Raw genomic sequence first — 20,655 nt, 5'->3', positions numbered from 1 at the left:
AACAGTGTATAGAATGGCAGCAACCGTCTACTCTAGGGTATGACCAAAGGATGTGTTGAAAGTCAGCTGAATAGGCTAGACATCTGGGGAAAATGAGGTTGGGTGTTGTGACCATGTGGTTCAATCGAGATGTGTAAGGTACACCCTATGAAGTATCATATATTGAATATTTTTAAATCTTGTATTTCTGGAGATGACATAAGGAGAATCAAGTGCCTGTAGCCATTTGATGTAAATGAAATCGTCGGAGACACGATGTCGTCTACAGGTAAGAATGTGGATTTATTCAGAAGCACAGAACACAGCAACCGCTTTCCAGCTGACCAGACACATAACTGCCAATACTAGAATACATCTGGGTAAAGGAACACGCTAAGAACACTATAAAGCTCTAGAGTGATACAAGGGGAAGAACACAAAGGAAGGGTTAACAGAATACATCATGATAAACATATACAACACATCTTCTCCCTTACAAATGAAAGCAATCCCAAAAATCTACCAATGAAATTGACACAAATTTGGACAAAGAATTTAAAACAGTAAAATCAGCAAGAATAAACCTATATAAATATATATATATATTTACCCAACTGAAACTAACACAAATAGTCATTCAAGTACGCAGGAGGTCTGCGAAATCTTGCATTTCTGGGTTCCACCGACGTAGAACACTCTTGATGACCCTCACTTTCAAAGGCATCACCACCACCTTCTTCCCACTGAGAAATTGAGGAAGAAGATGGAATGACCTCACGAGGAATGGATAGCATACAACCTGTGTTTGACATACATTCCGGGCCACCATTAGTAGAAGTGTTATCAGAAATAGACTTTTGATACAAAGCCACTCTCCTAAGATTCCACTTCTCCCCATTATCAAGTACCACATACTTTGGGAAAGATTCCTTAACTCTATAGGGACCCCTAAACTTACTTAGTCCTTTGGTTATTCTGCTAGGTTTAACTTTCACTAAATCCCCAGGAGAGATAGGCTTGGTTAAAGAAACACTACAATTTAAATTTGTAGTGTTGGAAATTTTGTTTTTAATCCCAGATGGATTCAATTTAGTACTAGGACGTCTACCCCTCATTAACTCAAATGGAGACTTTCCACTGGGTTCATGAGACGTAGTGCGATAGGCCCACACCATATCCTGTACCATTTCATTAGCAAAACCACCAGAAGCACAAGACATTTGTATGATGCCTTTGACAACCCTGTTTGCTCTCTCACAGACACCATTTCCTTGGGGATTATAAAGTGAAGTGCGGTGATGTGTTACACCACAACTAGACAAAAAAATATGCATATTGTGTGAAGTAAGTTGAGTGCCATTATCAGTTATTAAAACAAAAGGGCACCCCTCCTCATGGAATAGATCTTTGAGAAACTTCATGGGGCATTCGGTAGTGATATCTCTTACAAATCTAACCGTAAGCCATTTGGAAGACAAATCAACAACAACAATAGCAAAACGCTGGTCTAATGGCAGTTCACTCATAGGACCAATGAACTCCAAGCAAATACTGTGCCAAGGTTGTTCAGGAATAGAGATACAGTTCATAGATTGGGTAGCAACAAGTTTAAGTCTTTTTTCACTGTCTGTACAAGTTAAGCAATTCTCAACCCAAGAAGAAACCTGTGCATCTAAACCTGGCCACCAAAAATCCGCTTTAATTCTACGTTGAGTAAAAGTCTGACCTAAATGGCCTTCATGGGCTAGTTTCACTAACTTAGGTCTCAAGCTGAATGGAGGAATGAACCTATCCCCCCTCATAAGAATACGATCATCACAAACTGATAATTCATCCAGAACCTTAATATAGGGACGGACAGAGGGTTGGACACAGCTCTCCCGTCTAACACCCAATTTGACCATGTCCATGACATTCAAAAGTACACTATCTGTTGACATGGCAGAACACCACTCTTCTCTATCAAATGTACCTTCACACAATGCCAAATCATCCTGAACCCAAGCAATAGCCCAGTCATCCTGAATTACAAACAAATCAACCTTACTCCCATCATCCTCAATACACAATCTTGACAACCAATCCACTTGTACATTACACCACCCTTGAATATAAGAGATATCATACTGGTATTCCTGAAGTCTGGATGTAAGCCTTGCTAGCCTAGGAGATCCTTTACCAGCCCCGCCAGGAGATAAAACCCGAATCAAGGGTTTATGATCAGTCATAAGCTTAAAACTGGTGCCCCATAGGTACGTCCTAAAGTACTGTACACCCCATGCAGCAGCCAATGCTTCCTTTTCAATTACAGAGTAATTCACTTCAGAAGCAGACAGGGTGTGTGACGCAAATGCAATGGTTTTATCACCCTCATGATACTTTTGGAGAAGGACAGCACCTAGACCGGTGGCACTAGCATCTACCATAAGTATAGAGGGACGTTTAATGTCGAAAGGCGCTAACACTTTCGCTTCACATAATTCAACCTTTATGGCGTTGAAACACTCAGTATGAGAATCACTCCATGCAAATGTCACCCCTTTCTTTAGAAGAAGCCTTAAGGTCAACATTTTGTCTGAAAAATTTCTTACAAACTTAGAATAAAATTCGATAAGTCCCATGAAAGACCGGAGTTGATCTTTGTCAACAGGGCAAGGTGCTAAACGTATTGCTTCCAACAGATTTTTTTTTGGTTTGACACCTTGTGCAGAAATCTCATACCCTAGATACTCAATTTGTTGCACTAAAAATGAACACTTCTCCTTACGTAATGTTAACCCTGCGTTCTCAATTCTGTGCAACACCTCTTTGAGAACATAATTATGATCCTCAATGGATTCACCAAAGATCAAGATATCGTCTTGAAAGAAAACTGCCTTCTTAATACCTTTAAACAGTTCAGTGACCATCCGCTGAAAAACGCTCGCAGCGAACGTCAAACCGAATGGAAGCCTAGTAAATTGAAACGTACCTTCTGTGGTAATGAATGCAGTGAAGCTCTTAGATTCCTTATGTAAACGAATCTGGTGGTACTCACTTTTAAGGTCTAATTTAGAAAAGAATTTTGCACCTTTTAAGGTAGAAACTAACTCACCAATATTAGGAAGAGGAAAGGTATTAGCTATTACATTCTTATTGAGGGATCTAAGGTCCACACAGAACCTAATTTTTCCGTCAGATTTTCGAGAAATCACAACCGGAGAAATCCAGGTTGAAGCTTCTACTGGTTCAATAATTTCGCCTTGTTGCATTTCATTAATCAGAGACTTCAATTCATCACTAACAGTCAACGGAACTCTTCTGAGTTTGTGTTGAATTGGCAGTGAGTTATTTTTCAACAAAATCTTATGTACATAACCCCTCAGTTCACCTAACTCCTCTCTGAAAACAATGCTAGCTCCCTAAATTATATCATCAAGTGAAAGCTCATCTACTACCATCACTTGGCAGGATGCTCTAGGGTTTACAATGATATGTAAGTCATATTGGTGAATCCACCCAAGGATGGGGGGACCTTCCAGAGCAACATAAACTTTCCCTTCAGTAGACTTTCCTGAAAAACAAATAGTAGCATCGAAATAACCTAGCATGTCTATGCGTTCACCTTGATACCCTGTAGTACAAATGTCACATGGTTTGAGTGATTTGTCCAACCATTCTTTTCTAAATAACGGTTCAGGGATTATGGTGTATCTAGAACCAGTGTCTACCATTAAGGTCACTATATGACCATTGATGTTAAAATCCGCCTTTGGACGTTTTTCACGCTTCTCATTAACAACATTCATATCAGTGTCAGGTTCATTTACAATCAGAATGTTATCCTTCTCACGCTTAATCTCAATAGTGTTTTCTTCCACCACTGCTATCCTCGGTTTCCCTTTGTACCTACACATTTTTGAAAAATGGCTCATTTTCCCACATTTTAAACATTCTTTGTTATTGGCAAAACAAAATTTTGCATCCGAAGCATGAGTATTACTACCGCATCTGGAGCAAAATTTTGTGAGAACCTTTACAAACTGTCTTTGTCTATCAACAAACTTCCCTTTAGACTTAAGTACTGCAATAGACTCCTCATCAACGCATTCACTTTCTTGTGAGTTCTTCTCGGATACCTCCGATACTTGTGCTTGAGCACCTGACTTTTGTAATTCTTTCATGCAAATTTCAGACTGTTCTACTACTTTAGCTAGATCCACAGCAACTTTCAACGAAGGATTCTTAACCGCCCAGAGTCTCTCCTGAATCTTTTTATTGTTGCATTGAACGATTAATTGGTCACGTAACATTTCATCCGCCATTGTACCAAAATTGCACTTGACAGATAATTCTCTTAGACGAGCCACAAAATCGTTTTCTTCTTTTGCAAATCTAATCTCCAATCTTGTCATAGCATCTTTGTATACGTCTGGTGATGATTGGCCACTAGCTTGTAATGCTTGAGGGAGATATTTGAAAATACGTTGTGCTTCTTTACCGAGTGCACTTAATAATAATGCTTTCTTACGCTTTGCAGGAAATTCTTGGCCATCCATTGCATCAAGATAGTTATCAAACATAACTATCCAGTCTTCCCACGGAATTTCAGGTGTACCTGGTTCACGTAGAAAGGGTGGGGGAAGTGCAACTGTAACCTGCTGTGCCATTTTTTTTTTTTAAGATATTATTCACCCCTCGGTAAAGTCAGAGAATATTATTAACACTAATACCCCAAACCAATGTGTAAATAATGAGTCACCAGGTTATCCTGTTGGTTTTCATCCAAAATCGCTATGTATGCGATGTACTGTAAGACGCTACAATATAGACAATAGATGAGCGCCTACCCGTTGCGCTTGCTGAAGAGATATTGGCAAAGTCTTTTCGTTGCGCACCAACCGATAGATAGGAGTTCACGTTTTAGCTATTTTACGTCAAAATGGCTGCTACAGGTAACGTTCTGACATTACGGCCTTATGCTTACTCCTGCGTGGGCATTTTATGTTGATCACGTAGGAGCGAAGCGTATTCAGGCAACCCTTGACATGCGCAAACCTTCGCGCATGCGCTGACGTCTCCCCTCGGTTGATGACGTGGATGCTGCACTCCTCGACAAAATAAGACCAGCCAAACTCTTTACAATTACGGAAACAGGCTCCGTGGAAACTGCGCTACAAGTCAGGCACCGTGACACGCGGGATCCGCTGTTGGGAAGAAGCTTCCGTCTTACCGATGCTCCGAACCACACTGTAGAACACGCTTGAGTCAGGATCCGGTCAGCTTCTTAGATCGTCGCCAAAATGATGTAAATGAAATCGTCGGAGACACGATGTCGTCTACAGGTAAGAATGTGGATTTATTCAGAAGCACAGAAGACAGCAACCGCTTTCCAGCTGACCAGACACATAACTGCCAATACTAGAATACATCTGGGTAAAGGAACACGCTAAGAACACTGTAAAGCTCTAGAGTGATACAAGGGGAAGGACACAAAGGAAGGGCTAACAGAATACATCATGATAAACATATACAACACCATTCCGCATCATGTAGGGGCCGCCATATATCTTCCCCCCATTTCTGTCGGCGTTGGGTTAGTGGGACCCCAGTATATTCCCTAATCGCTCTATGAAACCATGTAATGTGGTGCTGTCCTTCTCCCATGGTGTGCAGTGCATGCATTGCTGCATGGATGTGCATGCATTGCTGCATGGATGGGCGGCTCTGTATCAATCGCCCCCCACAGTAATCTCGGGGCTTCCAAAAACTGTGCATGTAGAAGAAACTGCTTCAGTGGATTGTTATAATCCTGACACATTTGATCAAACTGCAGTAAATTAGTGTCCTGAAACAAAGTCCCAACCGTGTCTATGGAGTGCTCATGCCACCTGCTAACTGGTCAGGATAAAGAACCCCTGGAGCAGTGTGGTCGGTTAAAGAGCTTTTATAACTCAGTCTCATGGCTCCGTCAGTACACAGGCAATAGAAATCCCTGAGCTGTCATTGTCTTCAAGTAAACATTGAAGACAGAATGCTAAACAGGGAACTTTAACTCCTACAAAATGCGAAAAGATGACGTTATCACGCAGGGCTTCAGTGTCCATCACCTTGTGTTGCCGCGTTCCTTGGGCACCAATCTCATCTTTGGTGCAGTCCTTCGCCTATTATATCTATGGGCTGTGAGAAGGCAAGCCCGGGAATGCGCTGAGGGCTGCCTTTCAGAGCCTCAATCCATGGTCAGGCTCGATACGAGGGATAGGCTAGGTAATTTAAGCATTGCTTTTGAGACAGCGGCAAGACATTTCAACTTGTCAGAAAGTGGAGGGGTCGCAGGCTCCTTCCCCCACTCTGGACCAAACAGTTTTCCTTTTATGCTTACTGCCCACGTACTGAGCTACCAGTTCTTAAGCACTGTTTGTCTTGTCTCCACTATCCTGGATCTACCGGTCTTCCCTGGCAATTTGCATCTGACTAATGATCCCTTACCTGTCTGAAGAATACAAATCCCAACTTCAGTGTCGCGGACCACTAGCTGATGTAGAAAAAGGTGAAATTCAGGTATAACATAAATGGTGTTGGTCTACGAATTAGTTTGCCACCGCACTTTCCTCGCTCACACTGCTTCTGTTTCAACGACTGCTCCTGTCGACTAGCAGAGCTAGAGGACTTCTAGTCTAACCGCTGCCTACTGTAGCGCTTCCACATAAGCCCACTGTTTGCAAACATATCTGCAAAGTGCGCAGGTGTCTCACTTTGAACTACCTACATCGCAGAATGATGACCGTGCCGCCTTTATCTCCAGTTCCCTCCACACTGTCCATCAAATAGTAAACGATCCACGCTGTTGACTTGAATGTGCGATACCATGCCATGAAATAAGTTCTGCAATTCAAATTTACCTCGCCACAGTGTGATCAAGCTAGAATTTCACACTTTGCTGCTGTGATTCACTTATGTAATTCATTAATTAGTCTAACTAGTTATTAATTGCAACACTCAGAGTACTAGAGGCATGCGCAATTAGAAAAGCATCGTGCTTGAAAGGTGCCAGCAAGGATTCCTTCCAACAAGTGTTACCAGAGCCATCTAGTCTAACCACTGCCTGCAGTAGTACCCAGAGGTCCTACACAGTCTCTTGTTTCACGAGTGCTCTCTCAGGACCCTCGCCGTGCTTTGGAATAATGTGGCTTTTTACATGTTTTCTCTTTATTGCACATCTGCGTTGTCACATATAGGGATTTTGTTTTCTACACTTCAGGCAACTAATGGCTGATCCCAGGCTGGGTTTGGTGCCCTGAACCAATGTCGTGCCACTTTGCGTATCAAAATGAGGGCAATCTCCTCCGATGTGAACACTCAGAAAGTCCTGTCAAGCCAAGCTTCCCAGAGTGCAGGGGAATACTCTAAAAATGCAATGGAGAGTCTAGAAGTTGGGGACACAAACACTGCTTTCGAAAATAGACTGCTCATGCTTGATTTTTACCACCCACTTCTTATGTCACTTGTTCAGCGGACACATATTATACGAGGTAGATGAATCACCATAGATAAATAACTTACACTTCTGGTTTTGCATGGATCTGAGCTTTGGCAGGAGTTGGCCGCTTTTAATAATACTGCAAAAAGAACTTCCAACGCGGTGTGGACGGATAATCCTTTTCCTACGGGTGCAGGATGGTCTGGCGGCTCCTTAGGAAGCGGTACATTGTTGGATTCTTTTTGTCCTTTTCGATGAGGGCTGCGTAGTATTTTGTATAAAGCTCACCTGAATCTCTCGACTTCTCCAATAATTTGAGGGTAGCAAGGAGAGATTCTTGTATATCTTACCCCTTCTTTTGCAAAGTATTCACCACATTCTGTTCCTAGAATCAAACCCTATTTTCAGAGTACATTTTTCCAGGGAGTCCGCGGGTAGACATTTTTCTTCAGTCAATGGGGGACAACCTCTGTGGCTGTATAGGACAGATAATCAACCTCTTCTTTCTTCTCCTTTGAAAAACCAGTAACCACAACCAGCAGGTACAGTCCATTTGAAAGGGAACAGAAATGCGTGCACGCCGTTTGCCACTGTTTTGACCTGCTGTTACAACTGAAGATTAAATTTGGCATTTATTGGGGACTAGCTGCCTGACAGAGTTGACAGTATGTCACTTCATCCATTCTAGGGGACCTTTCTTTCTCCTGCTACCTCTATTTTGTTTTTCCTATGTCTTGATAACCACTGTGCCCCAATACCACCATGTGCCAGAAGAGATGAGGGAATGACACATTTCTGCCCTTGATAGACGCTCAATCTAGATAGTTTGAATACTTCAGAGGTGCAAAGATCTTTCTCTTTCAATCTATTGATTTATTTATTTAGCATCTTAAGCACAGCTGTGCCGAAATAGAATTAGCTCACTTTACACAGAGCCAAAGAGAATATGTAACTGAGAATTCTGGAAACTGTGGGATAAATCAAATTAAAGGCTTGAGGATACAGAGTAACTTATGTGTTCATGACTAGTTTGGCTGGAGATGAACTAGATGCATGTTCAACAAGTTCATGAAGGAAGAGAGGTTTGCTTTTGTGGGTTGCTACAAAAGGTTTGAACTTCACAGTTTCCAGAAGTCCATCTAAGACAGCCAGCAGCTTGGCCAGTTAAGGCGTATTTCCCACGTGCAGAGCCTTGTTTGTAACAAAATATAATTCTCTTGTCCTATTACTAATAGAAATCTTATCCTAAAGGATTGCTATCACGGAATCCGACCCATATTCATAAAGGCTTCTACATATGGCCACTGTGTAATACATGATTCGAACCAACCCTGGTATATATTACAGTATACAGTATATTATTCCCTGTCTGAGATTTGTTACATGCTGCTCTCTCTTACGATAGTGTTCTCCCCTATTGTTGTTAATGTCTCAATTCTGTACAGTGCTACGCCGCCCCGTTGAGGTTCAAGGTTGTGCTATATAAGCTATACAAAAACAAACAAATAAACTTAACAGAAGTCAGTGTAAGGCACTCTAAACCAAACAGACGTGGATAGATTTTCTCTTTTAGGAGAGGAGGGGGGCTGTGGTGTGGACAATAGCCTTGATTTGACGTAGGAGGCCTGGTGCACCAATCATAAGGGCATTTCTGTAGTCTAATCGGGGTAAGTTAAATCTGTGAGCAGTGCCTTTCAGTTGGTTAGGAGTTAATAGGTGTTTCGTTTTCTTAGGTGAGTGCAGGAATAAAGTTGACTGGTTGGTCTAGCTTGTTGATATGAGTTGATAGCACTAAATCATTATCAATGGTAAAGCCCAAATACTTGCCTGTGGAAAAGTGAGAAATGGAGAAACTATTCAGTTTGAAGTCATCGCATAGTGCAGGATCAAATTTGTTATTGAGCAAGGGTGAGATGAAGACAAACTCTGTTTTGGGGTATGTAACTTGGGGATTTCACATGAAGCAGGTGTCATCAATGGGTGAGAATGAACTTTTTAAGCAAAACTGCAAGTCAACCGCATACCACTGGATAGTGAATCCCTTTCCATCAGAGAAGATGTAAGGTAAGCTGTTTGATGAATAGATTAAAAGTTGTTGGTGCCAGTATAGGGCCTTGGGGAAACTGCATTATGATAGACTCCATGGCCAGCTGCATACCGAGATCTGCTGATGAGGCATCAGAAATCTCTTCAAATGTCACCGCCCTAGCACGTCATGACTCAAAAGAACCAAAGCAAGTAGCTTAGTGAGGTTAACCTAGCTCGAAGAAGTTTCAAGCGGATGATGAAACAGAAAATCTGAGCAATTATTGGTGCCTTATTTGGAAGATATCTTCAACAACCAAATCTTGTAGCTTAAGAATCAATTTTTAAAATGTGTGCAGCATGGTAGAGTGCTGAAGGGGTCAGGACCAAGCCTGTGTAAATGGGAAAGACTGGGTAAGGTCTGTGACCACTGTCAAAAACTTTGCATAGTGAAGGAGGTAGAAATGTTTCCAACCTTAAAGATGGAGATGGTCTCACACTCTGTTTGGTAGCACCTTAACTAAGTGCACGGCTCACCGTTACAATAAAGTGACTCTACTCTCTTGGGGTACACCACGACAGCACAGCCCGCAGCAGCTGATTTAAAGTGACAAATTGCCATACCCCCTAAATTATAGAACCTCGAGCTTCAGGCTTATAGAGTAAGCTCTGATAGAACTTGAGTAAAAACACAGGTTTGAAAAAGTCCATGGTTAGTTTCAAATATTGAAACTTTATTTAATAATATGTTAATCCACATTTGAGAAACAGCCAGAGTCGAAAGGTGTGTTCTTGTACATATCTCACAAACACCAAGATGCCATAGCTAAGATTAATGAGGCAATGCAGGCAAGAAAGGATTTCCAAAAATATCTTTTGGAACATTTGTCACTTGGAGACGCTCAAACAGAACCATTTTTGTATATGAAAAGGCCAGTCTGTGTGTATAAAAAGTTGTTATGTACCTGTATCTGGAGTCCAGCTCTAATTGATAATAATCAGTCATGAGGTCCAGCTGGGAGAAAACATACGAAAAGAAAGGTCAGCATTGATCCATCCAGCAGAGGACTGAGATAGCGCTTCCGCTTTGTTGCCCAATTTGACATACCAGTGCCCATACATATGTGGATTTCATAAAGCTGCTCCCTGTACAATCTTTTTCCCCAAAGAAACAGTGCCTTGATCATAGTTGTGGTCTGAACAATCTCATTTACAAGAATGGCCACTTGTTGACTTTTCAGATGCCCAAGCCCGTCACACAGGATAAATTACTCCCCTAGAATGCTGGATTACTCTGTTACTGGTAGTATGTAAATAGGATAAACCCCAGTCATTTCAGCTTCTTCTGAGGGGTATCTCGAACTCAACACTGGTGATGAAGAGGGTGGTCAAGGACCTGGGGATGCTCAAGAATACCACTGAAGTAAACAGCCCTAGAAATGGGCCATTTACTCTTGTCAGGTTTCCTTTAGTCTAGGTTTTAATGTGCTTATTGCATTGTGGCCATGATGTTGTTCTATATATGAATGTCTATCAGGGCAAGCACCCTCGTGCCATAAACAATGACAGTGAACTGTGGTGGCCAGCTCCCCATTCTCGTGTTGGGTAGGGCAGCTGAGATCATAAAATCTTATTCTTAGTTGTGTCTGCTATATCCCTTTTCCCGAGGGTCTTCCAAAATGTCTCCCTGTAGTAAGTTGCACATTCTTCACATAGGCCGATGATGTGTAAAACATGTGACAAGAGGCTTGCTGCCCTACACACATGAGCGTAATACTTTGACGTCCCACACTGAGGCATGACGTGTTATACCAAGTAAAGTGTGCACATTCATCCTTGCCAAAATCAGAAGACATAGAGGGCAGCATAGGGGTTGACTCTGTTCATCATTTTAATGTCCTCGTTTTCCCACAGCATATGGCTGGCCAGTGTAGCATCTTGACTTCAGAAACCTAGTTCTATTTTTGCCAACTGGGAGAGGACCATGCTGCTCGTCTGAGACATGTCCACTTGTTCAAGAAGTATCTGACTATGCAATTTAGCACGGTAGCAGCAGATGTTTAGGCAATGAACTTTTGAGTTTATGTCATCTAGCTCACAATGGCTGGTGAGGTGTCTCAGGAGAGCATAAAACATCTATCTTGCACCTTTCTTCTGTGTGGTTTGCCCAAGGCTGAATTTCTCAAACTAAACAATGACCAGCAATCTGTAATAGGTTGTGAAAGCCCTCATAGGCGTCACATGGTGTTGAGTAACTTTTGTGTTGGACAGGGCTTTCACTACAAGACAGATTTCCTCACCTACATAATGAGGTAGGAATGACTGCTGTATCACATCGCCTTGCTCCTTTATGGCCATGTGCTGTGGCACCACCACTATCGGATTTATCATTCACGCCCTCAGTCGCAGACCAGGTGCAGATTTGGAAGAGTCTCTCATGCCAGCCGTAATGTCCTTTGAAATGAGAACACCTTCAGTACTGCAGAGATCACTTATCACAGCAGACAGGGTAACACATTCTTCTGTGTTTGCAATAGTCTGCCTCTTGGCAGCAGCCCAACAGCTTTATTAATACTACATTGGGACCTCCTAGCAGCTGCATGTTTAAAAGCCAAGCTTCTCAAGGTTGTATCTCTGCACAACCAAATATTTAATAATTCAATATATGCAAATGATCTCAACTCCTCCATTTAAATGTGTGGCCTCCTAGTAAAAGCGGTGCTGGCGCCTTACCACAGCCCCGCCAATCTTGCTCCAATTGTCTTGACCTGCAAAACTAAGTTGACTTAAATATGCAAGACGTCATATGATTCATAATAACTCATTTAAGGATGTTGCCAAATTAATTTAAATATGTACTGCAAATGAACGTATTATCAAGTGCCACACACATAACAAGCATTTACAATGCAATTTCTCAAACTAAACAATGACCAGAAATCTGTAATAGGTTGTGAGAGCCCTCATAGGCGTCACATGGTGTTGAGTAACTTTTGTGTTGGACAGGGCTTTCACTACAAGACAGATTTTCCACCTACATAATGAGGTAGGAATGACTGCTGTATCACATCGCCTTGCTCCTTTATGGCCATGTGCTGTGGCACCACCACTATCGGATTTATCATTCACGCCCTCAGTCGCAGACCAGGTGCAGATTTGGAAGAGTCTCTCATGCCAGCCGTAATGTCCTTTGAAATGAGAACACCTTCAGTACTGCAGAGATCACTTATCACAGCAGACAGGGTAACACATTCTTCTGTGTTTGCAATAGTCTGCCTCTTGGCAGCAGCCCAACAGCTTTATTAATACTACATTGGGACCTCCTAGCAGCTGCATGTTTAAAAGCCAAGCTTCTCAAGGTTGTATCTCTGCACACCAAATATTTAATAATTCAATATATGCAAATGATCTCAACTCCTCCATTTAAATGTGTGGCCTCCTAGTAAAAGCGGTGCTGGCGCCTTACCACAGCCCCGCCAATCAACCAATCTTGCTCCAATTGTCTTGACTTGTAAACCTAAGTTGACTTAAATATGCAAGATGTCATGTGATTTATAATAACTCATTTAAGGATGTTGCCAAATTAATTTAAACATGTACTGCAAATGAACATATTATCAAGTGCCACACACATAACAAGCATTTACAATGAAAGAGGTCTTACATTTATGAGAGTTTGAGCTATTGACATTGTAAATGACAATGCCTTTTATTTATGTGTTGTTTTTAAAACAGATAAATAAAAGGCATTGTCATTTACAATGCCAATAGCTTCACCTCCCCGCAAATGCGAGACCTTTTGCTTTGCAAATGCGTGCTATAACATTTTTTAAAAAGCAGTACGAGAGAGCGTGTCCTACTTGCACCAGCAGGAAGCACAACCCTATTTGAGAAAATAGTGCTCGGAGGCTGTAATTAAAGCCTACCGAGCAACAACACACGTAACAGGGGGTGTCGCCATGGGAGGTTATAAAATGATACAAGGAGGGATTACTTAGCCTTTTGACCAATGAACAGCCACAGTTTACAGTGGACAATGACACAAGCCAACTAGAAATGTGGGTGGAGAGTGGGCGAAGCTTCAGATCCCTACCTCAATACAGCATGTCTCGCAGAGCAGTGCATGCGCTGCCCAGGCTCGACCTAAAAATGTAAAATAATGTTTAGAAAAAGCACATGTGGAGCATCAGTTGTGGGCCGTCTTCTGCTGGAAACTATTAGCATCACAATGGGGTTTAAAGCTTTAAATCCTGGGATTTCCCTGCAGTTGCGTTACAGGAGTGAAACCCAAAACTTGTCTTCTTGATGCTTGCCAATGCATGGTGTTGTGGTGTATATGCCATCCACATTCCTTCAATGTGCACCCTCCTCAGCTCTGGTCACAGATTATAAATGTAAGGGGTGAAAAACATTCAATTTTCACTGTTTGAATTTGCAGAGTCAAGGTCCCATCAGTCTAAGGAATCCACTCACTCACACAACTTTGTACGTTTCTGAATAGCCCTCAGTGGGGCAGTGAAATGCCAACATTTACATTTTCACCGTGGGAAGTAGTATTGGACTCCGAGCTGCATTTCACTAAGCAGAGGGATGAGCACAACTTTGGGATCTATAGTATAAGGCGCAGAAATCACCCAACCCTGTTCAGGCAGGGACAGATCAAGGTGGCAGTTTGAGCACAAGGATAGCCACACGGGTAGGTCCTATGGAGGTGTCATATGCCATCATTAATCAGTTTCACACCACAGAAGAGCAGGCTGGGATGCTGGTTATGTGCAACAGCTCTACCTTTGGTAATCCTGTCAGGCGTTTTCTAATTTGTTCATATTTCCTATATTTCTGCATATTCTACTCTCTTGGGAATGTTTTAATGCACCAACACTGTAGACACGTTACACTAGGAGTAAGAGGAAGGTAACCATTGTGTAACCATCCCGGTTCTAGATGGCAATTAGGGGGATATATGGTTAAATTACATTATTTTTAATTTGAGAGTATTACTTTGCTTCCTGCAAAGGCAATTTTGTTTGAGATTGATTATTAACCCCTTCAGCGCTGCGCGGATTCCCCCGCGGTGCTGAAGGGTTCTAGCGCGGGCGTGGTCATGACGGAACGGTTCCGTCATGAGCACAGCTCAACCGATGCTCATGACGGAACCGTTCCGTCATGAGCATCGAAGGGGTTAAGCGTATTTTAGCTCTTTAACTCTCTGTCATATAGTAGCAAAATGAAGAGTGAAAAGCAGCTGTAGTTAAGTCTAAATCTCCTACTTCACTCTCTTCCAATCTGTGGTTTCGACCCAGACACTTCAAAAGACTAATAACAGGTCTTTGCCATTTGGGATTTTCACTGTTTATAGTTTTGATGTATTTTTTCCAAGGTGATGTACTGTATCCCTGATTTTTGGTCTGGTCCAGAGACAGCTTTAGCGGTCTTACCAGCTGTATGCAATCAAAACAATCAATATATAAAAAATACATATAAATGTACATACATATGGGACATGTGGGTCAGCCTTTTCCTGATCACATGTGCACATCCACCTACAAAGATGCGCACATTAGTGCTAGGGCTGGGGTTTTTAATCATCCTTACATGTTTAAAATATGTCTTCATGTTCCATTAATTCAAAGCCAGCAGTAACTTTCCATTGTGCTAAAAAGAATCATATTTTCTTGTTGAATGTATGACGTTACAACGCATACCATACATTTACAGCGCATTCCTTTACAACGCAGTTTTAAAATCACAACATCCTTTACAACGCATAATTTTACATCGCATGCCATTACAATGCATTCTTTAAAACTACATTGACAACGCATTCCATTACATCGCATCATACCATTACAACGCATACCATTACAATACATACCATTACATTGCATTTAAGGTAAGTGTTGGATAGTGTAGGGGTGAAAATTACTATTCTGACTCCAGTGGGTGCAACAGTAGGGTAAGTGTTTGGGTAAAAATTACTATTCTAACTCCAGTGGGTGCATTAGTAGGGTAAGTGTTGGCTAGTGTAGGGGTACTATGCGTTGTAATGGTATGCATTGTAATGACATGCGATGTAATGCCTGCGTTGTAGTGACATGCGTTGTAATGACATGCGTTGTAGTGACATGCAATGTAATGGCTGCATTGAAGGGACATGCGTTGTAAAGGATGTTGCGATGTAATGACTGCGTTGTAAATGTAGTACGATGTAATGACTGCTTTGTAAAGGTTGTTTCCCTTTCATGTCATGTCTGTTGAAACAAAAAAGGATTTTTACCTCCCTACAAGGAAGCACACAAGCTCTTCTACTAAAATTATACATGATGGTTAATGTTTTTTTATTTTTTATGTATGCATGCTACTGCAAGGATGTGGCTGCCACATTCAGGTGGCTGCCACATTCAGGTGGTGGCATGTATTTTTTTCTTGTTATTGTATTAGCTTTTGCGGTATATGCTTGCAATAAAAAAAAATAACCTCTGCATGAACTTTCTAAGGTCAGACATACTGACTTTGCCAATGCTTATTATATTTGAATCTATTTTTCTTTGTTTAGTGTACTTGGCGCGCTCTGTTTGAATTATATTCAATGTTGAAATGAATACATCGATGCGATTCCACAATGCGAACAAAGAGACCTTACAGAGGTCTCCTTGGGTTAATTGAATTAAATGTAGCCCCACTCTGCCTGGTGCAGAGACTAGAGCTGTTTACAACAGGCTGCCCAAGTATGGAAAATTAATTTCATGACATTTCCACTCTAAATATATGTAAGTTATGAATTTACCTTAGAATAAGTCAGTGTCAAACATATTAATATTACAGGAAGTAGCAGTTATTTTTCATGCACATAAGTTGTGCTGTAATTGGCTAACTTAACAAATATTGTTCTTTTTATTCTAGGTACTTGGCTTTATGAAAGTCTAAAAGGCATGTTAAGTGGCTGCACTGCCATCTTTTCTCCACACTAAGGAGCCGGCAAGGTTTGTAACTGTGGTGGAAGCAAAATTTTTATTGCAAACGTGAACATAGGAAAATACAAAGATGTGTCAATGGGAATTATAAGCACACACAATAGAACATTGTGTACTTAAAGCGCTGGCTAAGGCAAGAGCAAGGATGTAAAATACGATATAATTTAGTACACAGACACCCCTCCCCCCCAAATATCGACATGAATATAAAATCAGTTAGGCTCCTAAATCAAATATCAGTTATAGCAGCACCCCGCTAACACAACAATTCCTGACAATGCGGGGAACCTTTCTCTGCTCGGTGGTCAAAGAATTACCTTGCCACTTGGCATAGAAGGGACCTCCAGTAAAGAGCCACCCCTCCCCCAACAAGGGGCCTCTTGGGCATTGCAGTGCACGCCCCACGAGGAGCAGACCTGATGGTGAAGAACGCCATTTCGTTGGGTGAGGGTTTAAATATCCAACTTTGGATTTGTCGGGTGACCAGGCTTTGCTCCTAGAGTAACCAGCATTTGGATTCAATGAACCACACGCTGGAACTGCAGTTATTTTGTGGAGACATTATCAACTGGGAGGGTGTGTGCTGCAGCGTGACAATTCCTCTCATCCCACTTTCTTGTTTCTCATTGTCCACCCTGCCTCCTCCGGTGCTTCCCTGTTCCATCGCCTCTCATCCTTAATTCTCCATCCATTCATTTGCTTAGCTTTCTTCTTGACTGCAATAAGTCTCCAACACTGCTTCAAAGTGTGTTCTGTGGTGCAAATCCATAGAGCATGTAGCATAACTTTCCTCCCCCCAACCCAACCAGTCTCATCCCATTCCTCAGACAGGCCTAATGTCCTCAACCACCTTTCACCTCAGCCAGCCAAAAGCACAACCAATACTCAGTTTAATCAGCCTTCGACTGAACCTCAACCAACACTCAGTTTAATTAGCTCATGACTGAACCTCAACCAACACTCAGTTTAACCACCCTACGACTGAACCGCAACCATCTCTCACTTTAATCAGCCTAGGACTGAACCGCAATCAACACTTAGTTTAGCCTACGACTGAACCTCAACCAACACTCAGTTTAATCAGCCTACGACTGAACCTCAACCAACATTCAGTTTAATCAGCCTACGACTGAACCTCAACCAACACTCAGTTTAATCAGCCTACGATTGAACCGCAACCAACACTCACTTTAATCACCCTACGACTGAACCGACATTCACCTTAAACATTGTTAACCATGTGATGAGGTGTTATTAAGAGCCATAACTCAAGATCAAGACGGGAATGACACGTGGTATCCCTCCTCTTTCTGAACTCATTAGGTGTCTTTCCATGCATTCCTAGCTACTTTTATCAACACGTGTCTGTGCCTCGGGTACTTTGGCCAATTCAAGAAACAAAAATAGAAATTTCAGCATTCTTCCTGCAACAGGTGAGGAAAGCCTTCGGTAGCTCTTGACGATTGACCCACCTATTGGTCATCCATCAGCCATATCTTCCATGCAAAGTTTCCATTATGTGCTGCGATTAAAGCCTTAAGAACTAAGTAGTATTGTTTCTGCGAAGAGACAAGCCTCAGAGTACTTTACTGCATTATTTTATACCACAACATTTAATTACAGCTTGACTGATAAGAAATGGTAGTCCGGGCAATGGCTGGTGCATCTTTTCTGGCCAACTCAATACATAAAGTCGAGGTAGGAGACATGATGATTGCAATATTTTTGTAGTTGGAAACTTTGACCTCGGAATAGGTGACACCAGGCCATTGCATGGCTAGATAGGATCACATAGCTGGCGCATCCCTCAATCTCATGTCCTGCCTTCTTGTACTGTTGCTCTTTCTTTTCCCTCCCAGTTTCCTTTGTCTGAAAGCACCAATGGGCATCCTGCACATGCCTCGGGCTGCGCGAGTTCCCATCACTTTCAGGGAGATCCAGCTAATGTAGCAATATCAAGCCATGTGCAGTATGACGTTAGGGTGTGGCGGGAATGCTTGCATCTTCGCAACGCTCATTTATGTCTAGAATTACTTAAAGGACATCATTAATATGTCCATGATGTAAATTGCTAGTTTATCCTGTTCTGCATTACTTACACATAACAAAAGAAAAAGACGGCACAAAAAGGTGTTATAGAGTTAGTGTAAACCGACAGGTCAACCGCAAGTTATTGATTTTATTGACCCTTGAGACAACTAGCATGGGCATACCATAGTCCTGCAAACACAAAAGTACTGACAACCATCCTAAAATTATAATATAAATTCCTATTTGTAAAGCGCGAACATATCACCACCTTGGGGTTTTTTTAATGCGCCGAGGGCTGTCGGGGAGACTAGCCGCGGGGTTCACGGTTCGATCCCTGGCGCCGGCGGCAGCTCAGCTCAGCATCAGGTGACTGTGGGCAATAGCTTAATCTCCCCGCAGCGCCTTCAAACCCTTAAGTGGGTGATATGTAAACCGCATAATAAAACTGCTAATAATCTGGTTGGAGAATAATAATAATAACATCGTGTACATATAAACGTGCATCTCATACACATAGATCTACATTCAAAAAGTACCCTGGAGAAAACTCCAAGCATCAAGAACACGAAGCAAAGCGCGTGCCACGAGAAGATGAAATGCATTGACGGCGCGAGATGAACAGGACACCCGAGTTCTTGGAAGCGATCCCAGAGAGGAGAAGCGCCTGCTCTCGAGGAACGCTGTTTGACAGTCGAGCCATGTCCGCGCGCCCTGCCCTTCGCATCCATCCACACAGGACTGTGCTTTGCTGCGGAGCACCTGTCTGCATCTGCAGCCCCGGGGAGGATGGGGTGATAGCGGCAGAACCCTGGACAGCGACGGATGCCACCCGTCTCCTTACCTGGCAGCTCCAAAGCACGGGCGGACTAAAAACCACTGGGGCCTTGGTCCCTTCACCCCATCCTTTCACCTGTTTTTCTGCCTGTGATCTGCAGAGGACCAGCCATCATTAAAGGAGCTCCTGTCAGAGATGGACATCTCTCTGTTGCTTCAGAGGGATTGCACCCGTCTCTGTCTCACGCAGCTCAGCTCGCCTGCCTGCTCGCACCACTAACTTCAAACTTGGAAATCCGTTTTTGGAAATGCAATGCGGGCTTTTGGTGAGGGAAACTTTTCCTCGCCTTTCAGGCACAGAAATAATTGGGTGGATGTCGAGCCACTCGATTTGAGCCTGCTACAGTTGTCCGACCTTCCTTTCTATCCCTGAATGCCCCTTTGTCATGGTAACAGTCCTTTATAAGTTTTCCCTGCCACATCTCTTCTACACAAAAATAAAAAAGAATGCATGCATATTCCAAAACCTTTCACCCTATTTTTATGAACAGTGCGCCCTAAACACCGAGAACACTGGTGCAGTAATAAAAGCTGGGATACAGGGCGCTGCTGTTCACAGGTGTTTGCATATATCAAGGTCCAAGCGACCCGAAATAACCCGCCACAAAAAGATGAACACGTGCAAAGCAAGGGTTTTCAGTTTTGCAAATATTCTTTACAGCTCTTAAAAGCCAATGAAGGAGGCGAGCGTTACCTGGCGCCGCGGTGCTTTCTGCGCTCCTGTGTGTGTCTGGGGGAGCAGCTCCTCCAGCCGCTCGCCTCGTCCTCTCTCAGCGCACATCTCACACAGGAGCAGGGACGGCGCTTTGTTACTGCTCGGGAACCCGGCCGCAGCCCCAGCGTCTCTATAGCAACAGCCGCTGCGACGCACACGCTGTGCCCGCGCCGCTCCAGCTGGAGAGACGCGCCCCTCGCCGGGCTACCCAGCTGAGACTGGGATGTCATGGTGAGGCATTTAGGGGTAGGTTTTCTGTAGTCTGTCTGCTTAGGTGCTCCCCACGCTTCACACACTCCTGTAATCGGTTAGAGGATAAGGAAGGTATTTGGGGAAATAGGACACATTTACCCGCATCTTGCTGAGATGTACAAACACTTGAACTGACTGATGCATGCTGGGATAAAACAGATGTATATGTTAGGAAGAAACACCTCTTTAACAAAAGAGACCGTTTTCAGTGCTCATTGTTCAAACCCTTTGCTTGCCACAAGTCAATGGGCAAAGAACGCGTGGATACAAATATGTTTTTATACAGATATATATTTTCAAATAAAAATCACGAGTTTTAATATTTATCTTTCTGCACAGGACCCGATAAGTTGTGCCAGGAGGTCAATGTGCGGGTGCTTGAAGCT

General features: G+C 42.7%; 1 protein-coding gene across 3 annotated transcripts in view; it reads right to left on the bottom strand.

Annotated features, from left to right (window-relative positions):
• RNF182 (ring finger protein 182) overlaps positions 1–20,114 on the bottom strand; it is a 385,936-nt gene extending 365,822 nt beyond the window's left edge. For 2 of the 3 annotated variants that reach the window (XM_085606598.1, XM_085606600.1), the window contains exon 1: positions 19,997–20,114. The gene's annotated coding sequence lies outside the window, so the exon portion shown is untranslated. Of the gene's footprint in view, positions 1–10,428; positions 10,479–19,996 lie in introns of all 3 variants that reach the window. The other variant, XM_085606599.1, reaches the window with a different exon arrangement.
• Positions 20,115–20,655: the final 541 nt, after the last annotated feature.

Source organism: Triturus cristatus, chromosome 5_2, assembly GCF_964204655.1.
Source record: "Triturus cristatus chromosome 5_2, aTriCri1.1, whole genome shotgun sequence".
Taxonomy (NCBI): domain Eukaryota; kingdom Metazoa; phylum Chordata; class Amphibia; order Caudata; family Salamandridae; genus Triturus; species Triturus cristatus.
The sequence above is the reverse complement of the archived record's forward strand: the minus strand, read 5'-3'. Positions and strand labels throughout refer to the sequence as shown.